The sequence below is a fragment of the Pseudorca crassidens genome, chromosome 8, assembly GCF_039906515.1.
Source record: "Pseudorca crassidens isolate mPseCra1 chromosome 8, mPseCra1.hap1, whole genome shotgun sequence".
NCBI lineage: Eukaryota > Metazoa > Chordata > Mammalia > Artiodactyla > Delphinidae > Pseudorca > Pseudorca crassidens.
The window spans coordinates 79937004-79958873 of record NC_090303.1 but is presented as its reverse complement, the minus strand read 5'-3'; the positions used below and the strand labels follow the sequence as shown (position 1 = coordinate 79958873).

Here is a 21870-nt window from a genome sequence, read left to right as displayed (position 1 = left end):
TCCTTAAACAATGTCATCTCCTTTGTAAACAGTCCTTTTACTAAATACTTCTCAAATTAGCCAGTTTGAATCTGCCAACAGGTTCTGCTGGACCATGAACAAAGCAGTAATTGGTACCAAGAGTGGTCCCAGTAAATGGACTTTAAGATGTAATCCTAGGCTCGGGCTGCTTACATGTTTGAAGAGCATGTGGGTACCCTCCATATAGGAAATGGGACACTGGTAATATGCAGTGTGTGGTAGCATCATGATTACTCAAAACTTCGCCAGTGGAGGCATGGAACGGGGTGCAGGATGGCCGATAAGCTTAGGGAGATGAAATGCAATTAGTCAGTTTGATGACAAAGATTGTGGCATAAGATGGGTATTCTTACACTAGAGGGAGTCCATAAAGAAATGGATATATTGAAAGCCTTAAATGTCCAATACAGACCCAGACAGAAATTCAGAAAGCCCTTAAGTCAGCTCTAAAGAAATTATCTCCTGCATATACAGGGAATACGTGGCTAAGGATTAAGTCTGAAGCCTGATTGTAATGTGTGTAGTGTTGTCTTGTCAATTAGATGTGCACCCAGGTTAGATCTCATGCTTAGGTAAGGATACTGGTGAGGAAGAACAATGTATGGTCTGGTATGAGTTAGCCTATATACTGAAAGAGTTTCAGGAGTGTGTCAATTTTTACTTAGATTCAGGGGAGTATATATAAGAATTTATTGTAAGGATGTTAGACTAAAAAGGGTAAAACAAAAGATTATATCAAGCCAAATTGATGTTCTTGCCTAGAATTCAAGATTTAATGTGTTGGCTTGAGGCCCTGAGAATTGCTATATGTGTTAACTGGAGCCTAAACTCAAAAGTGACCTATATCAGTGAGCTTGAAATGCCAGGACTCCCCCTGGAAAATATTAGGAAGATGGGTTGTTGGAGTGGATCTGTTATGTGCAACTTTCTCAGATGCCTCTTAAAGGTGTCTATACTCCACAAGAGGGTCTTCACCAAGACATTAAAAAATGCGATCGTAAGTGGATTATGATCCTTGAAAAACTCTGTGGTGACTGTTCCCTGTAAGCTGGAGATGACAGTGGTGGCTGCAGTGGAATTTGACAGCCTGGTTTAATGGGAATAATGCAATCCCCAGTGCTAGAAGTGAGGCTGAAACTTAAGCATCAGAAAAAAGTGGGCAGTTATAATAAGAACCCTAGGGGCAGAGTGGTTTGTTCCTGCAGGGATTTATAACAATGGTTAATTGATGATCAGATCCATGGGCATGAAATGGACTGCTGTATTAGTTTTTTAGAGGCTGTAACAAATAACCACAGATTGCGTGGTTTAAAACAACAGGGATCTCTTCTCCCACAGTTCTGGAGGCCAGAAGTCTAAAATCAAGGTTCAGCGGAGCCTCATTCCCTCTGCATGTCCTATGGGAGAATTCCTCATTGCTCTTCTAGCTTCTGCTGGCTCCAGGCATTCTTCGGCTGCTTTGGCTGCATCACTCCAATTTCTGCCTCTGTGGTCACTGGGCCTCCTCCTCTATGTGTGTCTGTGTCTTTTCTTCTGTCTCTATGTCGACACTCGTCATTGGGTTAAGGGCCTACCTGGGTAATCCAGGATGATTTCATCTAGAGATCCTTCATGCAATCACATCTGGAAATATTCTTTGTTCACATAAGGTCACATGTACCAGGTCCATGTACTGGGACATGGATATATCTTTTTAGGAGCCACCTTTCAATCCACTATAGCAGTATGGTTCTATATGAGCAGAAAAATTCCAGTTCCGAAGGTCAGAAAAATAATTAAAGTATGGTAGTGAGGAATCTTGGTCTTTTACCAGAGTTCTCAAACTTAAGCTATTTCACAGATGTTAAAATATAGAGGCATATTAAACATTTTAAGAGTTTATTTGAGTACAATCTCTTTGAATTGGGCCGTGTCAAACCTTAAGTGGTTAGGGGCGTTCTGCCAAAAGGAACCAGGGGAAAGATTTATATTGAGAAAGTGTGGAAACAAAGAACAGAAATTATTATTTTAACATCTTTATTGGAGTATAATTGCTTTACAATGGTGTGTTAGTTTCTGCTTTATAACAAAGTGAATCAGCTATACATATACATATATCCCCATATCTCCTCCCTCATGCGTCTCCCTCCCACCCTCCCTGTCCCACCCCTCTAGGTGGTCACAAAGCACCGAGCTGATCTCCCTGTGCTATGCGGCTGCTTCCCACTAGCTATCTATTTTACATTTGGTAGTGTATATGTGTCCATGCCACTCTCTCACTTTGTCCTAGCTTACCCTGGCCCCCCCTCCGTGTCCTCAAGTCCATTCTCTACGTCTGCGTCTTTATTCCGGTCCTGCCCCTAGGTTCTTCAGGACCAGTTTTTAAAATTATTTTTTTAGGTTCCATATATATGTGTTAGCATACGGTATTTGTTTTTCTCCTTCTGACTTACTTTACCCTGTATGACAGTCTCTAGGTCCATCCACCTCACTACAAATAACTCAATTTCGTTTCTTTTTATGGCTGAGTAATATTCCATTGTATATATGTGCCACATCTTCTTTATCCATTCATCCGATGATGGGCACTTAGGTTGTTTCCATCTCCAGGCTATTGTAAATAGAGCTGCAAGGAACATTTTGGTACATGACTCTTTTTGGATTTTGGTTTTCTCAGGGTATATGCCCAGTAGTGGGATTGCTGGGTCATATGGTAGTTCTATTTGTAGTTTTTTAAGGAACCTCCATACTGTTCTCCATAGTGGCTGAACCAATTCACATTCCCACCAGCAGTGCAAGAGTGTTCCCTTTTCTCCACACCCTCTCCAGCATTTACTGTTTGTAGATTTTTTGACGATGGCCATTCTGACTGGTGTGAAGTGATACCTCATTGTAGTTTTGATTTGCATTTCTCTAATGATTAGTGATGTTGAGCATCTTTTCATGTGTTTGTTGGCAATCTGTATATCTTCTTTGGAGAAATGTCTATTTAGGTCTTCTGCCCATTTTTGGATTGGGTTGTTTGTTTTTTTGATATTGAGCTACATGAGCTGCTTGTAAATTTTGGAGATTATTCCTTTGTCAGTTGCTTCATTTGCAAATATTTTCTCCCATTCTGAGGGTTGTCTTTTTGTCTTGTTTATGGTTTCCTTTGCTGTGAAAAAGATTTTAAGTTTCATTAGGTCCCATTTCTTTATTTTTGTCTTTATTTCCATTTCTGTAGGAGGTCAAAAAGGATCTTGCTGTGATTTATGTCATGGAGTGTTCTTCCTATGTTTTCCTCTGAGAGTTTTATAGTGTCTGGCCTTACATTTAGGTCTTTAATCCATTTTGAGTTTATTTCTGTGTATGGTGTTAGGGAGTGTTCTAATTTCATTCTTTTACATGTAGCTGTCCAGTTTTCCCAGCACCACTTATTGAAGAGGCTGTCTTTTCTCCATTGTATATTCTTGCCTCCTTTATCAAAGAGAAGGTGACCATATGTACATGGGTTTATCTCTGGGCTTTCTATCCTGTTCCATTGATCTATATTTCTGTTTTTGTGCCAGTACCATACTGTCTTGATTACTGTAGCTTTGTAGTATAGTCTGAAGTCAGTGAGCCTGATTCCTCCAACTCCATTTTTCTTTCTCAAGATTGCTTTGGCTATTCGGGGTCTTTTGTGTTTCCATACAAATTATGCAATTTTTTGTTCTAGTTCTGTGAAAAATGCCATTGGTAGTTTGATAGGGATTGAATTGAATCTGTAGATTGCTTTGGGTAGTATAGTCAGTTTCACGATGTTGATTCCTCCAATCTGAGAACATGGTATATCTCTCCATCTGTTTATATCATCTTTAATTTCTGTCATCAGTGTCTTGTAGTTTTCTGTATACAGGTCTTTTGTCTCCTTAGGTAGGTTTATTCCTAGGTATTTTATTCTTTTTGTTGCAATGGTAAATGGGAGTGTTTCCTTAATTTCTCTTTCTGATTTTTCATCGTTAGTGTATAGGAATGCAAGAGATTTCTGTGCATTACTTTTGTATCCTGCTACTTTACCAAATTCATTGATTAGCTCTAGAAGTTTTCTGGTAGCATCTTTAGGATTCTCTATGTATAGTATCATGTCATCTGCAAACAGTGAGAGTTTTACTTCTTTTCCAGTTGGAGAACAGAAATTATTTGATTGGCTATAACTTAAAGCCTAGTTGGGTCTTTGTGATTGGTTGTCCTTAGCATTTTGATTTCATAACCCTGAGACATTTACAGGCTTAGATTTTTGGTTTCCTTATGTACGCTGCTGCCATGGCATTAGAGCTCCCTCAGTCTAATGGCTTTCTTGTTTAATTAATTTAACACAGACCCACAGACTCTTTATGTGGGGAGAGACTGGCTCTCTTTAAAGAATGACTCTTCCACAAACGTGTGTTTACTGTGTATGTTCCTCCAAGCCTTCTCCAGTGGGACCTATCTCATTGACAGTGCGCAGGAGGAAACAAATACCCAGACCTTCTAAGTGCTCTTAGATACTGGCTCTGAGATGACTCTGATCTCCAGAGATTCAAAACATCAGTGTGGCTTACTGGGAGTCTGTGACGGCTAGGCAGTAAGCTGGTTCCTGCCCCAAATCAATTCAGCAATGAGTGCCTGGCAACCACAGAACCATCCTGTGCTCATTTCCCCAAGGTTAGAATATAAAGTGGAAATGCATGTGCTTAGTAACTAGCAGGATTCTCCCATATGTTTCCTCATTTGTGCAGTGAGGATTATTATAATAGAAAGGGCCAAGTGAAAGTCCCTGAAACTGTCCTCCAGATCTCTCCTTTTCCCCAGAAAAAGTAAACCAAAACCAATACTGCATCGATGGGGGAATTGATGCCACCAAATACTTGGAAGGTTAGGATTCCTACCACAGTCCCATTTAATTATGCTTTGGGCTGGTGCAAATCCTATCCATATCTTAAAGATAAGCTGTGGATTATCATAAAGATAATCAGATGATGGGGCTTCCCTGGTGACGCAGTGGTTGAGAATCCCCCTCAGTCCAGGGGACACGGGTTTGATCCCTAGTCTGGGAAGATCCCACATGCCAAGGAGCAACTAAGCCTGTGTGCCACAACTACTGAGCCTGTGCTCTAGAGCCCGTGAGCCACAACTACTGAGCCTGCATGCGGCAACTACTGAAGCCCGCGCGCCTAGAGCCTGTGCTCCGCGATGAGAAGCCATCGCAATGAGAAGCCCACACACTGCAATGAAGAGTAGCCCCCACTCACCGCAACTAGAGAAGGCCCGTGTGCGGCAGCAAAGTCCCAACACAGCCAAAAATAAATAAATTAAAAAAAAAAAGATAATCAGATGATGATGCCAATTGCAGCTCTGGTTACAGATGTGACATCTGTGGTATCATGTATTATATTACCTTCAATCAAGGAACTTGCTTTACAGAGGCAGAAGTGAGACAATAGGTCATGCTCACAGAATTCACCAATCTTACCATGTCTCTATTACCCAGAAATACCTGACTTGATAAAACTCTGGCATGGCCTACTAAAGGGTCAGTTAGGGCACCATCTGGGTGACAACACCCTGAGAAGTTGGAGCGCTGTCCTACAGGATACAGCACATGCTTTAAATCCTTGGCCAATAAGTGGTGTCTCCCTCACAGCCAGAATGCATAGACTGGGAAACAATGGGTAGAGCTGGTTAATGGATGCTGCTGTCTTATCTTAAGAATGCACAGGACTAGGAACAAAAGGATAAGGCTGAGTGTGTCCTGTTTCACTATTATACTACATAACCTATGCACATCCCTTCAACCTTGGACTCAATGAGTGTGTAGACTTTTATGCACAGGGAGGAATCTCTCCAGGGAACACAGTAATATTCGTAGTAATATTCACAGTGAATTGGATTTTGAGACTCACAAAGCAATTCTTTAGAGAGCCCAAATGGTTAAGTTAGTGTGTCGTCCTAAGTGAACTGGTCATAATTTTTCCTTTCCACAGGTTGAGAGCTACCAATACCTGGTTGAGAAGAAACATTTTCCACATTTTTTTGGATATAAGATTATTTTATTCTTGTTAGGTGTCACAATAAGACTCCCTTTCCACTCCAAATTATACTCCAGGTAGTATGCTATGGTACCCTTATAGATGCAATACACCATGTTGCTTTATAGGAATAATGTGTCATTCCATAACGGGCATTATGAAATTTCATTTTGGACTTTAAAAACTATCACACAGTATATTTCATAGAATCATAATATATATTTAAAAGAAAGACTTTCTGAGGGAGAACCAAAAAAGTTTAGTCAAAAATAAAGTACTGGATGCTCTTGGCTTGAGAAAAATGTGTATCACGTTGGAGTATGTAGTCTGTAGATATCCATTATATTCGGTTAATTGAAAGTGTTGTTGAATTCAGCTATGTCCTTACTGATTTTCTGCCTACTGGATCTATTTCTAATAGAGGGATGTTGAAGTCTCCAACTATAAAAGTGGATTCATCTATTTCTCCTTGCAGTTCTATCAGTTTTTGCCTCATGCAGTTTGAGGCTCTGTTGTTAGGTGCATAACACATTAAGGATTGTTATGTCCTCTTGGAGCATTGACCCCTTTATCATTATGTAATGCCACTCTTTATCCCTGGTAACTTTCCTTGTTCTGATATCTGCTTGATTTAAAATTAATATAGCTACTCATGTTTTCTTTTGATTAGTATTAGCATAGAATATCTCCTTCCAATCATTTACTTTTAATCTGTATAAAAATTGTCTTTATATTTAAAGTGAGTTTTATGTAGGCAACATATAGGTGCGTATTGTTTTATGATACACTTTGATAATCTCTGTTGTAATTGGTGCATTTAAACCAGTGACTTTCAAAGTGATTGTTGATATAGTTGTAGTAATATCTCTCATATTTGTTACCCATGTTCTTTGTTTCTACTCTTTTCTTCCATTCTTTTTCTGTCTTTTTTGGTTTTAACTGAGTATTTTATGTGAATCTATTGTCTCTCCTCTCTTTATTATATTTACTAATTTTCTCATGGTCTCATCAGTTATGCCTTTTTTTTTTTAAGTGTTACTTAATGGTTACCCTAGAGTTTGCAACATACCTTTACAACTAATCTGAGTCCACTTTCAAATACCACTATACCACTTCCTAGGTAGTACCAGTACCTTATAACAACAAAACAATCCTGATTCCTCCCTCCCATCCCTTGTATCATTGCTGTCATTTGTTTCACTTATATATAAGTATACATGAGTGTATATATAGTCGAATACATTTTTGCTATGATTTTGAATGAATTTATCTTTTAGATTAATTAAGAATAAGAAAAACAAAAGTTTTCATTTTATCTGCACTTATTACAGTGTTTTTGATCTCTAGCATTTCTTTTTGGTTCTCTCTTAGGATTTCCATCTCTCTGCTTACATTGCCCATCTGTTCATGCATCCTTGCCTACTTTATCCATTAGAACCCTTAGCATATTAATCATAGCTGTTTTAAGTTTCTGGTCTGATAATTCCAATATCTCTGCCATATCTGGATCTGGCTTTGATGCTTGCTCTGTTTCTTCAAACTGTGTTGTTTGTCTTTTAGTATATATTGTAATTTTTTTTTTTTTTTAATAATGGGTCATTAACTGGGTAAAAGGAACTGCTGTAATATAGGACTTTAGTAGTGGTGGTAAGGTGTAGGGGGAGGGGAAGGGTTCTGTAGTCCTGTGAGTGTCAGTCTTTTAGTGAGTCTGGATTGTGAACTTCACACGTACTTCTTGGTTTTTGTTTTCATTTTTCTTTCCCACTTAGTGGGACAGGATGGGCTAGAGTGAGCTGGAGTTGGGGATTTCCCTTCTCCCGGGTCCATTAGGCACTGATAAAGTCCCAGTAGGTTTGTCTCTGGTTAAATAGTTTCTCCTGAGGGCAGAGCTTGTTCAAAAGAACTGAATAATCTGGCATATTTTGAAATGATTAATTTCCCCATTCCCCCTAAGCATGAGGGGATTTTTCTCTAATCTTCACTGTGAGAATCTTAGAGAGCTCCAGGAAATAAAACTTACAAAATGTGGAGATCTCTGATGCCTGGATTCCCCTGGATTTTTCTCTCTCTCAGACTTGTCCACACTGAGCCTCTAGCAATTCATCAATTACAGTTCAGGGTCCCTACCCTGGCACTGGTTCCCATGGAGGTTTCTGCTCCAATAGGTTGTGAGTCTCTGTATTTGCCTGTCTTTCTCTCCAATATTGGGGGTAGAGGTTCGTCCTGTGACCTCACTTCTCTTACAGATCTAAGAAGAGTTGTTGCTTTTTCAGTTTGTTTAGCTTTTTACTTGTTAGGGCGAAGTGGTGACTTCTAAGCTTTTACTTGCTGGATTGGGAACTAGAAGTCCCCTGGATGCTCTTGACTTGGAGAGAACTCTGATAATCCTTTTACCAACTTAAATTTAATGCACTGCAGATTTTAAAGAACATTTCTTACAGTAAACAAAATCTAATACACATAAAAATAGATTAAAATGTTATCAATGAATGTTAAAAAACATATACCTATACTGAATTTTCAACCTTAATGATTCAGGAGGAAATATTTCCATTAAGTTCCCATAAATGTGCATGTTTATGTAATCAGGAAAGGAAAGTACATACTAAACTATGAATCTTTCAAATATGAACAGTTTGTGATAATGACCGAGAGTCAGAGTCTGCTTTTCATAGGATCTTGTGGACAGCTGTTGCAAGATGTTTGTGAAATGTAAACTGAATTTGAATTTCTTCTCTCCCATACACAATGCAGAATTGAATTATAATCTTAACAAATACATGCGAAGAGTGATTGTTCTCAGATTCTAGAGAGTTGACATTTTTACATCATGTCGAAACTGAAATTAAGAGTGTATCAAAACAGAATTCAGCAATGTTTAATCATTGCTGATTCAAGTGACTTGACGTGAAGACGAATATAGGGGATGCACGCACAAATCGATTTGAACAGAGTATAAAGTTTTATATAAGTCAGAAGTCTGTGTTTTTTCTGACTCCAACAGAATGATACACTGAAGTTTGGTGTTTTACATCAGTATGGGATTTGTGAATTGACTTAGGTACAAGAACAAGTAATTGAAAGAAGGAAATTCTGTTATTCTTTCCTAATAGCTCTTGAAATTGTTATCATCTGTACTTATAAGCCTATCCCTCTTTGATAAAATGCATGTTCACATGCCGGATATTCCTCCTGGTTTTCTTTTCCACCTTCACTCCCCTGCTTCTGCTTATTCCAATCCTATGTATTTTGCAAGGTCAGCCCAACTGTACCTCATTCAGTCATTTACTCATTTATTCAACACATACTTCTTGAGTTTAATATGGACTAGTTATTATGCCTTGGGGCCATATGTCAAGTAAAATACTATTCCTGCCCTCAAGGAACCCATGTAGACAGACAGACAAATAATTGCAGTCTTTCTGTGTCTCCTCATCTGTAAAGTGAAGTTGGCATTATTTCAGCTGCAGGATTGTTAAAAATTAAAGTGTGTACATAAAATATATGGGACACAGGAAGTGTTAAATGTTTAATGAAGGATTAGTGTTTCTTTGCTTTAAGTGTTTTATAAACCAGTATAATCTTTCTTTTATTATTTCATATGCAGTATGTTGATAGGAGACACACAGAATTAGGTTTACCCTTCAATGACCGGTCATCTTCTTGGTGCCCTACGTGGTTATTCACGTACTGTGGGGATTCATCCAAAGCCGTTGTATCCTAATTTGGTCCAAGTGTGATCCCTTATTCCCACTGTTTCCTTTTAATGTACATGAAAACGATTCAAAAGAGACAGAACTCTACTTTCTGGAGGTGAAGGTTTCAGGTGTATAAAGTGTGAACAGCTACTGCTGATGCCTTGCTGCTATGAATTTTACAAGCGTTCAAGAAATTATTATGAACTTTCCGGGGCACTTCCTCAGAAAAAAACTTCCCCAACTTCACAAGAGCTTTATCTGCAGATGGATTGCTGCCTCTCTCCTCCCACTCAGCTTGGCTTCCTGCTAATGCTTGTGTTTGGCAGCTTCCAATGGTCTTCCTAACCTGCATTTATCTTTCCCAAATTAGAGGCAGCTGGGCAATTTTAGGAAGACAACTCACTAATTCTCTCTTTTCTAATTTGTAAAGCCAGTAATTCTCTCAAGCTTCAGGAGGCTTTGAAACAAAGAACTGTATGTGGTCTTAAACTTTTTAGGCTTTATTAGTTTACAAATATTCTCTAACAATGTGAAAGTTTTAAAAATATCAATTATTAGGATAAAAAAATTATATATTGTGATAGCTCTATTCTCCTTACCTGTTTTTAAATCGATATGAATAAAACCAGCTGGAGTTGGTCTCCCAGTGTGAGTAAGAAACTAATTTCTACTATGCACAGCAAGTAGCCAGGAAAAGACCCTTGAGTTGAAAAAAATTTTTAAGTTGCTTTCTAATAAAGAATAAAAAATTCTTATTTGCTAAACAAAATCTCCAGCTGTTTTATATTAACAATATATTTTTGTAATTGTTTTCTTTGGACAAAATTCCAGTGATATTAACTATTTTTAGCACAAATTTAGTCTGCTATTTTTTTCCAGCTTTTTAATTATGGTATTATTTGACCTAGCTCATCTTGATCTGCCTTTTAAACCATCTTTTCCCTGTGAATAGCTCTTAAGGATAAACTTTATTGTGTAAGCCAAAATGCCACGTACTGTTCAGTCTCCCTCCATGAGTTATGGAAATGTGGAGAAGGAAAGTGGCCTTAGGTATTTGACACATCATAACAATGCTTTGTTTTAAAAACATCAATACAGAATGCTATGAATAAAATGCTATGAATAAGAACTAGCAAAAATAGTCGAGTTATTCTTTTAATAAAAACTATATTTTATAAGACATAAATCTGGCAATGTCTGGCTCATAAAAAGGATGCCAAATCCCCCAATATACCTATAATTATTTACAATTCTTATTTGCAGTGACTGAAGTGTACATAAGGAATTAATTTTTTATTGCATCATTTTATTGTTGAGGTAAAATTTGTAAATAGTGAAATGTGTAGATCCTAAATGTATAATTCAATGGATTTCAAAAAATGTATACACCTGTATAACCAACATGACAATCAAGTTATAAGTCATTTACATTACCTTAGAAAGTACTTTTGTGACCCATTATAGTCAGTTCCTACCCACCATAGATAATCACAAGTCTGATTTCAATGATCAAACATTAGCATTGCCAGTTCTTGAGTTTTATAAAGGACTCTTGTGCTTAGCTTCTTTTGCTCAATATAACATTTTCAAGATTCACTGATGTTGTTGGATGTCTCAGCAGTTTGTTGATATTTACTGTTGAGTGATATTTTATTTGGATTGTTTCCAGTTTTTTTGACTATTAGAAATAAGCTCCTATAAACTTTCTTTTATCAAGCCTTTTAACAGACGTGCTTTTATTGCTATTGAGTAAATATCTAGACCTGAAATTGTTGGGTTGTAGGCTAGGTATATCTCTGACTTTAGCAGAAAATGCTAAACGGTTTTCCAGAATTGGTTGTATTCTTTGCTCTGCATCCTCACCAGCAGTTGGTGGTGTAGGCCTTTTTGTCATTTTGGTGGATATAAGTGGCATCTCATTGTAATTTTAATTTGTACTTTCCTGATGACTAATGATGTTGAGCAGTTATCATGTTCATATTGATCATTCTTATGCATTCTGTTGGAATGTTTTTTCAAGTGTTTTGCCCATTCTTTAATTGGATTGTTTTTCTTATTATTTAGGTGTAAATGTTTTTTATAAATTCTGGATACAGGTCCTTTGTTAGATACATGTATTGTAGATATTTTCTCCTAGTCCCTGGCTCTCTGTTTAATTTTATTAATGGTGTCTTTTCATGAGTAACAGTTTTTAACTTGTTAAAGTCCAATTAATCAATTGTTTCTCTGGTGGTCTATGCTTTTTGTTTCCTCTCTAAGAAGAGTTTACCTTCACCAAAGTTGAGCAGATATTATTTCCTTCTACTTTGTAGTTTAAGCTTTACATTTAAGTCCTTGATCCATCTTGAATTAATTTCTGTACATTATGTGAGATAAGGATTGATTAAAGTTTCTTTTCTTAATTAAAAAAAATTTCTTTTACATCTTTATTGGAGTATAATTGCTCTACAACCTTGTGTTTCTGCTGTATAACAAAGTGAATCAGCTTTTTAATTTTTTTGGTTTTCAATTTTTTTTTGAAATTACAAAGAAAATTTATTTTATATAAAATTAACTCATGCCTGTGATGAAAAATATTCAAATAGTAATACAACTTAAATATTCATAACAATTTCTATTGAATACTAAATCTACATATGCAATACTTTTCTCTCTTCCTTCACTTTCTCTATCCCCCCTCAGGCCCCCTCCCCAGAACATTAACACTCCTGAATAACACATGGTAAAACTCTTAATGAACTGGTGTTTTTCTCCATAATTTCTTTTTAAACTCTATTTAAAACACTTGCAAACTGTATATAAAGATCAATGATCCTGTGCATAATGTCAAAAGTTGGAACGATGTAACTCAAACGCAATAGGCCAGTAGCTGGAAATTACTCTGGTTCTAAAGTTTCTTTTTTTTTAATATGGAGGATATCTAGTTGTTCTTGTACCATTTGTTGAAAATAATATCTTTTCTGCCTTCTTTTATTGGTACTTTAATTTTCTCTACTGATTGCTATATATTTCATTAATACCTGCTCTTTTATTAAGTCATAGTTTCTATTTTTGGGGGGGGTTAATACTTATCTTTTCCTAATCTTCAAGTGAAACTTAGTGAATTGATTTGAAACCTCTTTTCTTTCCTCATAGAAACATTTCATCCTATAAATTTCCCTCTAGGCAGTGCTTTAGCTATATTCGACAAATGTAATATGTTATAATTGCAGTATAATTTTATTTTATAGAAATGCAAAATAGTCAAGTGCTATTCTTTGAATAAAACCTATATTTTTGAAGGTAAATATTCATTCACATGTCTTTTATATATTTGTGCATATAATATTGCTCAGATTCATATAACCTAAAGGCACATTGCTGAGAAGAAAAATTTGAGGCAGGTTTTTATTTATATGCAATTATATGTGTAGTCCATAATTTGACTTTGGGCATAAAAATTACTTCCTCTAAAATAATATATGAGTATATCAGAGCGACTGAATTTATTAGGTTTTTAAAACTACTCAATCTAAGAAATGAGTGTTCATTCAAACTAAATTTATTTTAGTAGTTTACTCATGTATGAAATCCAGATGTTGAATGTTTTCAACTGTTAATATCAAATCAATCTTGAGTTTTCTCTTTTCTCTCTCGCTTTCTTTTTCTGTTCTCTGAATTGTTCTGATGATGCATTATAAGTGAGTTCATATTTAATGAAAGAGATTGATCATATCCCTGGGAAGGGGTGCCAATCAGGAAACTAAATAATACAGTCTGTGCAACGGTCTGTATTTTCATTTGCCAACGTTACTCAGGTAGAGAAATGCAGCCCCGCTTCACCTGTCCAAAGCAGAAATGCCAATTAGCATTTCTGACTTTAATATTATCCACAGTATGTTTGTCTCATTTACACACACCTTAGCTAGAGTAATGTGGCTAATTCTGAAGGTTGAACAGGAAATCTAACTTAAGATTTTATAGTGTTCCCATATGTGTCGTTTAGGCTGGAATGTATATGCATACCACAGCTAAAGAATAAGAAAGAGTTATTGAAAGGTACTATGGACATTTGAGGAGACTTGGGCTTTAGTTCTGATGCTGCATTGTGCTATGTATTTAACTTTGGATAGGTAACTTAATTTCTTCAACTTTACAGTGAACTATTTGGCCCAGATAATCTCTGTGGTGCTTGCATTTCCAGAATTTTAGGTCTACAATAAACACAAACCAGACCAGAATTTGGATAGGCTCAGGAGATGGGTAACATCTGAACTGTATAGTCAGAGTTCTTCAGAGGTGGTTGTTGATTCCTCTCCAAAACTGTACCACAAGGGAACTTTCTCTAGATTCTTCCCAATCATTTTAGTGAGTGCCTTGTGAGGTTTTTGGAGGAAAAGCGTGCAAGAAATATGAACACCTTTTATCTCTGGATATCTGGTCTTCAGGAGCTTCACACTGTCATACTGGCCTACACTCATCCCTTTGTAATTTATTAACTTTATTCAGCTGACTCTTTACTGGTATCTGTGGTATCTGACAGCATCCACCAGAGATAAGCAACTGCTTCTCCCTGCAAGCCCCCGTCCGCAGATTTCTGGTCATTTGTTTGCCTTGTGCCCTCGGTTGTCTGATTGGTTAAAGGAAACTTGTTAATTTGACATTTTTCTAGCTTTTTCTTTGTTGCAAGAGTGGGAATGATGCTCTTTCCAGTTTCCAAGGTGAAACTGATACAGTAGCAATTTCTCTTTTTGTAGGTGTCAGAACTGCATTGTAGTCTAAAGGCTATCCTGCCAACCCCAGCTCCTTTCTCCTTTTTCTCCATAGGATTTTTTCCTAGTAAGTCTCTTGCCTATCTAATTCTGTCTTGGCACGTGCTTCTTGGAGGACCTGAAGTAACATAAATTTCTGTATAATATCTGCCATTTAATGTAATTAACAAAGCCAATCCTCACAATCAACAGAATCAGTCAAATTAGACTTCAGTCAAAAGGGAGTCTGGCTCCCTTTTTCAGTTTACATAAACAATTAAAAAATAATGAATTTTCAGGATATAATAAAAATGTCTAAGATAAATTATGGTATAAATCTCATAAAATATAAAAAGCAGTCAATTCAAGATTAAAATTATATAAGAACTAATGTAATGAATACTACTGTAGCTAATATAACTACTGTAAGTTTTTGGAAGATTTTAAAGACAAAAACTTATATAATTATTCATTACTAATTTTACTAATGCATTATATGAATAACTAATATAATTTATTTAAGAAGAAAAGAGGATGCTAAGAGGGATAGTATTCCTTGAATAAATGGGTATACATTCATATATTAGACTCTGATGTTCAGCTTTGGGGAATAATTAAAAAAGAATTATGTATGAAAAGTCAGAGATAACTCCATTAATTTCTTTAGGTGTTAAGATTAATCTTTTCCTATGTATTAACAAAAGAAAGAAGTATATACTACTAAAAACTAGTTTATCCAGTAGCTACTCTGTATTTTTATGTATTCTTAATATGTAGAATACGGTAAATATGAAATTTTTTATAAGGTAAATTAAAAGGATGGAATGAAGATTTTATTATTTATACTACATATAATATATATATACATGAGACATATGTGTGTATATCTATATACATTTTATTATAAAATTTGACAAAATAGGTTCTTTTTTAAACTTCAAACATTTTTTTTTAATTTTATTTTTTTATACAGCAGGTTCTTATTACTTATCTATTTTATACATATTAGTGTATATATGTCAATCCCAATCTCCCAATTAATCCCACCACCACCATCTCCTGCCACTTTCCCCCCTTGGTTTCCACACGTTTGTTCTCTACACCTGCGTCTCTATTTCCGCCTTGCAAACTGGTTCATCTGTGCCATTACTCTAGATTCCACATATATGTGTTAATATACAATATTTGTTTTTCTCTTTATGACTTACTTCACTCTGTATAACAGTCTCTAGGTCCATCCACGTCTTTACAAATGACCCAATTTCATTCCTTTTTATGGCTGAGTAATATTCCATTGTATATATGTACCACATCTTCTTTATCCATTTGTCTGTTGATGGGCATTTAGGTTGTTCCCATGACCTGGCTACTGTAAATAGTGCTGCAATGAACATTGGGGGGCATGTGTCTTTTTGAATTATGGTTTTCTCAGGGTATATGCCCAGTAGTGGGATTGCTGGGTCATATGGTAATTCTATTTTTAGTTTTTTGAGGAACTGCCCTACTGTTCTCCATAGTAGTTGTATCAATTTACATTCCCACCAACAGTGCAAGAGGGTTCCCTTTCTCCACACCCTCTCCAGCATTTGTTGTTTGTAGATTTTCTGATGATGCCCCTTCTAACCAGTGTGAGGTGATACCTCATTGCAGTTTTGATTTGCATTTCTCTCATAATTAGTGATGTTGAGCAGCTTTTCATGTGCTCCTTGGCCATCTGTATGTCTTCTTTGGAGATATGTCTATTTAGGTCTTCTGCCCATTTTTTGATTAGGTTTTTTGTTTTTTTAATATTGAGCTGCATGAGCTGTTTATATGTTTTGGATATTAATCCTTTGTCTGTTGATTCGTTTGCAGATATTTTCTCCCATTCTGAGAGTTGTCTTTTTGTTTTGTTTATAGTTTCCTTTGCTGTGCAAAAGCTTTTAAGTTTCATTAGGTCCCACTTGTTTATTTTTGTTTTTATTTCCATTACTCTAGGAGGTGGGTCAAAAAGATCTTGCTGTGACTTTTGTAAAAGAGTGTTCTTCCTATGTTTTCCTCTAAGAGTTTTATGGTGTCCGGGCTTACATTTAGGTCTCTAATCCATTTTGAGTTTATTTTTGTATATGGTGTTAGGGAGTGTTCTAATTTCATTCTTTTACATGTAGCTGTCCAGTTTTCCCAGCACCACTTATTGAAGAGACTGTCTTTTCTCCATTGTATATCCTTGCCTCCCTTGTCATAGATTAGTTGACCATAGGTGCGTGGCTTTATCTCTGGGCTTTCTATCCTGTTCCATTGATCTATATTTCTGTTTTTGTGCCAGTGCCATATTGTCTTGATTACTGTAGCTTTTTAGTATAGTCTGAAGTCAGGGAGTCTGATTCCTCCAGCTCTGCTTTTTTCCCTCAAGATTGTTCTGGCTATTTGGGGTCTTCTGTGTATCCATACAAATTTTAAGATTTTTTGTTCTAGTTCTGTAAAAAATGCCATTGGTAATTTGATAGGGATTGCATTGAATCCGTAGATTGCTTTGGGTACTATAGTCATTTTCACAATGTTGATTCTTCCAATCCAAGAACATGGTATATCACTCCATCTGTCTGTGTCATCCTTGATTTCTTTCATCAGTGTCTTATAGTTTTCTGAGTAAAAGTCTTTTACCTCCTTAGGTAGGTTTATTCCTAGGTATTTTATTCTTTTCGTTGCAGTGGAGAATGGGATTGTTTCCTTATTTTCTCTTTCTGATCTTTTGTTATTAGTGTGTAGGAATGAAAGAGACTTCTGAGCATTAATTTTGCATCCTGCAACTTTACCAAATTCATTGATTAGCACTAGTAGTTTTCTGCTGGCATCTTTAGAATTATCTATGTATAGTTTCATGTCACCTGCAAACAGTGACGGTTTTACTTCTTCTTTTCCAATTTGTATTCCTTTTATTTCTTTTTCTTCTCTGATTGCTGTGGCTCGGACTTACAAAGCTATGTTGAATAATAGTGGTAAGAGTGGACATCCTTTTCTTGTTCCTGATCTTAGAGGAAATGCTTTCAGTTTTTCACCATTGAGAATGATGTTTGCTGTGGGTTTGTCATATATTGCCTTTATAATGTTGAGGTAAGTTCTTTCTATGCCCACTTTCTGGAGAGTTTTTACCCAGAGTTATAAAGAGTTTTTATAAATGGGTGTTGAATTTTTTCAAAAGCTTTTTCTGCATCTATTGAGATGATCATATGGTTTTTATTCTTCAATTTATTAATATGGTGTATCACATTGATTGATTTGCATATATTGAAGAATCTTTGCATCCCTGAGATAAATCCCACTTGATCATGGTGTACGATCCTTTTAATGTGTTGTTGGATTCTGTTTGCTAGTATTTTGTTGAGGATTTTTACAACTATATTCATCAGTGCTATTGGTCTCTAATTTTCTTTTTTTGTGGTATCTTTGTCTGGTTTTGGTATCAGGGTGAGGGTGGCTTCATAGAATGAGTTTGGGAGTATTCCTTCCTCTGCAATTTTTTGGAAGAGTTTGAGAAGGATGGGTGTTAGCTCTTCTCTAAATGTTTGATAGAATTCACCTGTGAAGCCACCTGGTCCTGAACTTTTGTTTGTTGTAAGATTTTTAATCACAGTTTCAATTTCATTACTTGTGATTGGTCTTTTCGTGTTTTTTATTTCTTCCTGGTTCAGTCTTGGAAGGTTAACCTCTCTAAGAATTTGTCCATTTCTTCCAGGTTGTCCATTTTATTGGCATGGAGTTGCTTGTAGTAGTTTTTTATGATGCTTTGTATTTCTGTGGTGTCCATTGTCACTTCTTTTTCATTTCTAATTTTATTGATTTGATCCTCTCTCTCCTTTTCTTGATGAGTCTGGCTAAAGGTTTGTCAAATTTATTTATCTACTCAAAGAAGCAGCTTTTAGTTTTATTGATCTTTGCTATTGTTTTCTTTGTTTCTATTTCATTTATTTCTGCTCTGATCGTTATGGTTTCTTTCCTTCTACTAACTTTGAGTTTTGTTTGTTCTTCTTTCTCTAGTTCCTTTAGGTGTAAGTTTAGATTGTTTATTTGTGATTTTTCTTATTTCTTGAGGTAGGATTGTATTGCTATAAACTTCCTTCTTAGAACTGCTTTTGCTGCATCCCATAGGTTTTGCATCGTCGTGTTTCCATTGTCATTTGTCCCTAGGTATTTTTTGATTTCCTCATTGATTTCTTCAGTGATCTCTTGGGTATTTAGTAATGTGCTGTTTAGCTTCCATGTGTTTGTGGTTTTTACGTTTCTTTTTCCTATAATTTATTTCTAATCTCATAGCATTGTGGTTGGAAAAGATGCTTGATATGATTTAAATTTTCTTAAATTTACTGAGGCTTTGTGACCCAAGATATGGTCTATCCTGGAGAATGTTCTGTGTGCATTTGAGAAGAAAGTGTAATCTGATGTGTTCAGATGTAATGTCATATAAATATCAATTAAATCTGTCTGATCTATTGTGTCATTTAAAGCTTGTGTTTCCTTATTAATTTTCTGTCTGGATAATCTGGTGTAAGTTAGGTGTTAAAGTCCCCCAGTATTATTGTGTTACTCTCGATCTCCTCTTTCATAGCTGTTAGCATTTGCCTTATGTACTGAGGTGCTCCTATGTTGGGTACATATATATTTATAATTGTTATGTCTTCTTCTTGGATTGAACCCTTGATCATTATGTAGTGTCCCTCCTTGTCTCTTGTAACATTCTTTATTTTAAAGTCCATTTTATCTGTTATGAGTATTGCTACTCCAGCTTTCTTTTGATTTCCATTTGCATGGAATATCTTTTTCCAACCCCTCATTTTCAGTCTGTATGTGTCCCTAGTTCTGAAGTGGGTCTCTTGTAGACAGCATGTATATGGGTCTTGTTTTAGTATCCATTCAGTGAGCCTGTGTCTTTTGGTTGGAGCATTTAATCCATTCACATTTAAGGTAATTATCAATATGTATGTTCCTATTACCATTTTCTTAATTGTTTTGGGTTTGTTTTGTAGGTCCTTTTCTTCTCTTTTGCTTCCCACTTAGAGAAGTTTGGTGGTGCTGAATTCTCTTAGCTTTTGCTTGTCTGTAAAGCTTTTGATTTCTCTGTCATATCTGAATGAGATCCTTGCCTGGTAGAGTAATCTTGGTTGTAGGTTCTTCCCTTTCATCACTTTAAGTATCACTCCCTTCTGGCTTGTAGAGTTTCTGCTGAGAAATCATCTGTTAACCTTATGGGAGTTCCCCTGTATGTTATTTGTTGTTCTTCCATTGTTGCTTTTAACAAGTTTTCTTTGTCTTTAATTCTTGTCAGTTTGATTACTATGTGTCTTGGCATGTTTCTCCTTGGGTTTATCCTGTCTGGGACTCTCTGCACTTCCTGGACTTGGGTGGCTATTTCCTTTCCCATGTTCCAGAAGTTTTCGACAAAATCTCTTCAAATATTTTCTCAGGTCCTTTCTGTCACTCTTCTCCTTCTGGTACTCCTATAATGCAGATGTTGGTGCGTTTAATGTTTTTCCAGAGGTCTCTTAGGCTGTCTTCATTTCTTTTCATTCTTTTCTTTTTATTCTGTTCCACGGCAGTGAATTCCACCATTCTGTCTTCCAGGTCACTTATCTGTTCTCTGCCTCAGTTATTCTGCTATTGATTCCTTCTAGTATACTTTTCACTTCAGTTATTGTATTGTTCATCTCTGTTTGTTTGTTCTTTAATTCTTCTAGGTCTTTGTTAAACGTTTCTTGCATCTTCTTGATCTTTGCCTCCATTCTTTTTCTGAGGTCCTAGATCATCTTCACTATCATTATTCTGAATTATTTTTCTGGTAGGTTGCCTATCTCCACTTCCTTTAGTTGTTTTTCTGGGGTTTTGTCTTGTTCCTTCATCTGGTACATAGCCCTCTGCCTTTTCATTTCATCTTTCTTTCTGTGAATGTGGTTTGCTTTCCACAGGCTGCAGGACTGTAGTTCTTCTTGCTTCTGCTGTCTGCCCTCTGGTGGATGAGGCTATCTAAGAGGCTTGTGCAAGCTTCCTGATGGGAGGAACTGGTGGTGGGTAGAACTGGTTGTTGCTCTGGTGGGCAGAGCTCAGTAAAACTTTAATCCTCTTGTCAGCTGATGAGTGGGGCTGAGTTCCCTCCCTGTTGGCTGTTTGGCCTGAGGCGACCCAGCACTGGAGATTACAGGCTCTTTGGTGGGGCTAATGGTGGACTATGGGAGGGCTCATGCCAAGGAGTACTTCCCAGAACTTCCGCTGCCAGGGTCCCCATCCCCACCGTGAGCCACATCTACCTCACGCCTCTACTGGAGACCCTCCCAACAGCAGTAGGTAGGTCTGGTTCAGTCTCCTTTGGGGTCACTGCTCCTTCCCCCTGTGTTCTGATGTGCACACTACTTTGTGTGTGCCCTCCAAGAGTGGAGTCTCTGTTTCCCCCAGTCCTGTCGAAATCCTGCAGTCAAATCCCGGTGGCCTTCAAAGTCTGATTCTCTGGGAATTCTTCCTCCTGTTGCTGGACCCCCAGGTTGGGAAGCCTGATGTGGGGCTCAGAACTTTCATTCCAGTGGGTGGACTTCTGTGGTATAAGTGTTCTCCAGTCTGTGTCACCCACCCAGCAGTTACGGGACTTGATTTTATTGTGATTGCGCCCCTCCTACCATCTCATTGTGGCTTCTCCTTTGTCTTTGGATGTGGGGTATCTTTTTTGGTGAGTTCTAGTGTCTTCCTGTCAATGTTTGTTCAGCAGTTTGTTGTGATTCCGGTGCTCTCACACGAGGGAGTGAGCGCACGTCCTTCTACTCTACCGTCTTGAACCAATCTCTGAAAATAGGTTCTTAATTGTATTACTTTATTGTATGCTTTAATTTCCCCAAGTTTAAGTGATATCACATTAAATTTGCATCTGCAGGTCTTATTTGTTGTAATTAGAATGATGTGGTACTTCTCGTTCTTCTTTGGTTGTTTATGGGTACTTTTTATTCCACTTAATCACTCATTCTGTGGATGACTACTGAGAAAAATGGAAACACAATGCTCACACTTAAGTAAAAAAAAAATCCATTTTCAGCCTTTATATTTTCTTTCATATTGTTGATTTGCTTTGCTTGCACCTTCTTTAGTAACTAATTCTTTGATAATGGTTTAAGGATGGAGAGGTTAAAGTTGTAAAAGGAAAATCATCACTCTCAGTGACCACGTTCTACAACATATTTGATTTTAAATCATCTTAATACCCAGTTTCTTCTTACTTTCGTCAAATTGATATAAGACACAGGAAGACAGGAAGCTTTTATTAAGATAGGTTTGATCTACTTTGATTACTCATTAAATGAGGTTCCCCAAGATAGTATTTGCAATGGCTCCTTAGTTTGTCACCTTGGAAGTTGTTACCCCTTGGAACAATGTACCATAGTGAGATTCCTAATGGCC

The 21870-nt window shown here is 36.7% G+C and overlaps 1 protein-coding gene across 1 annotated transcript in view; it reads left to right on the top strand.

The window, feature by feature from the left end:
• IQUB (IQ motif and ubiquitin domain containing) overlaps positions 1-21870 on the top strand; it is a 123382-nt gene that overhangs the window by 68125 nt on the left and 33387 nt on the right. The window lies entirely within an intron of this gene.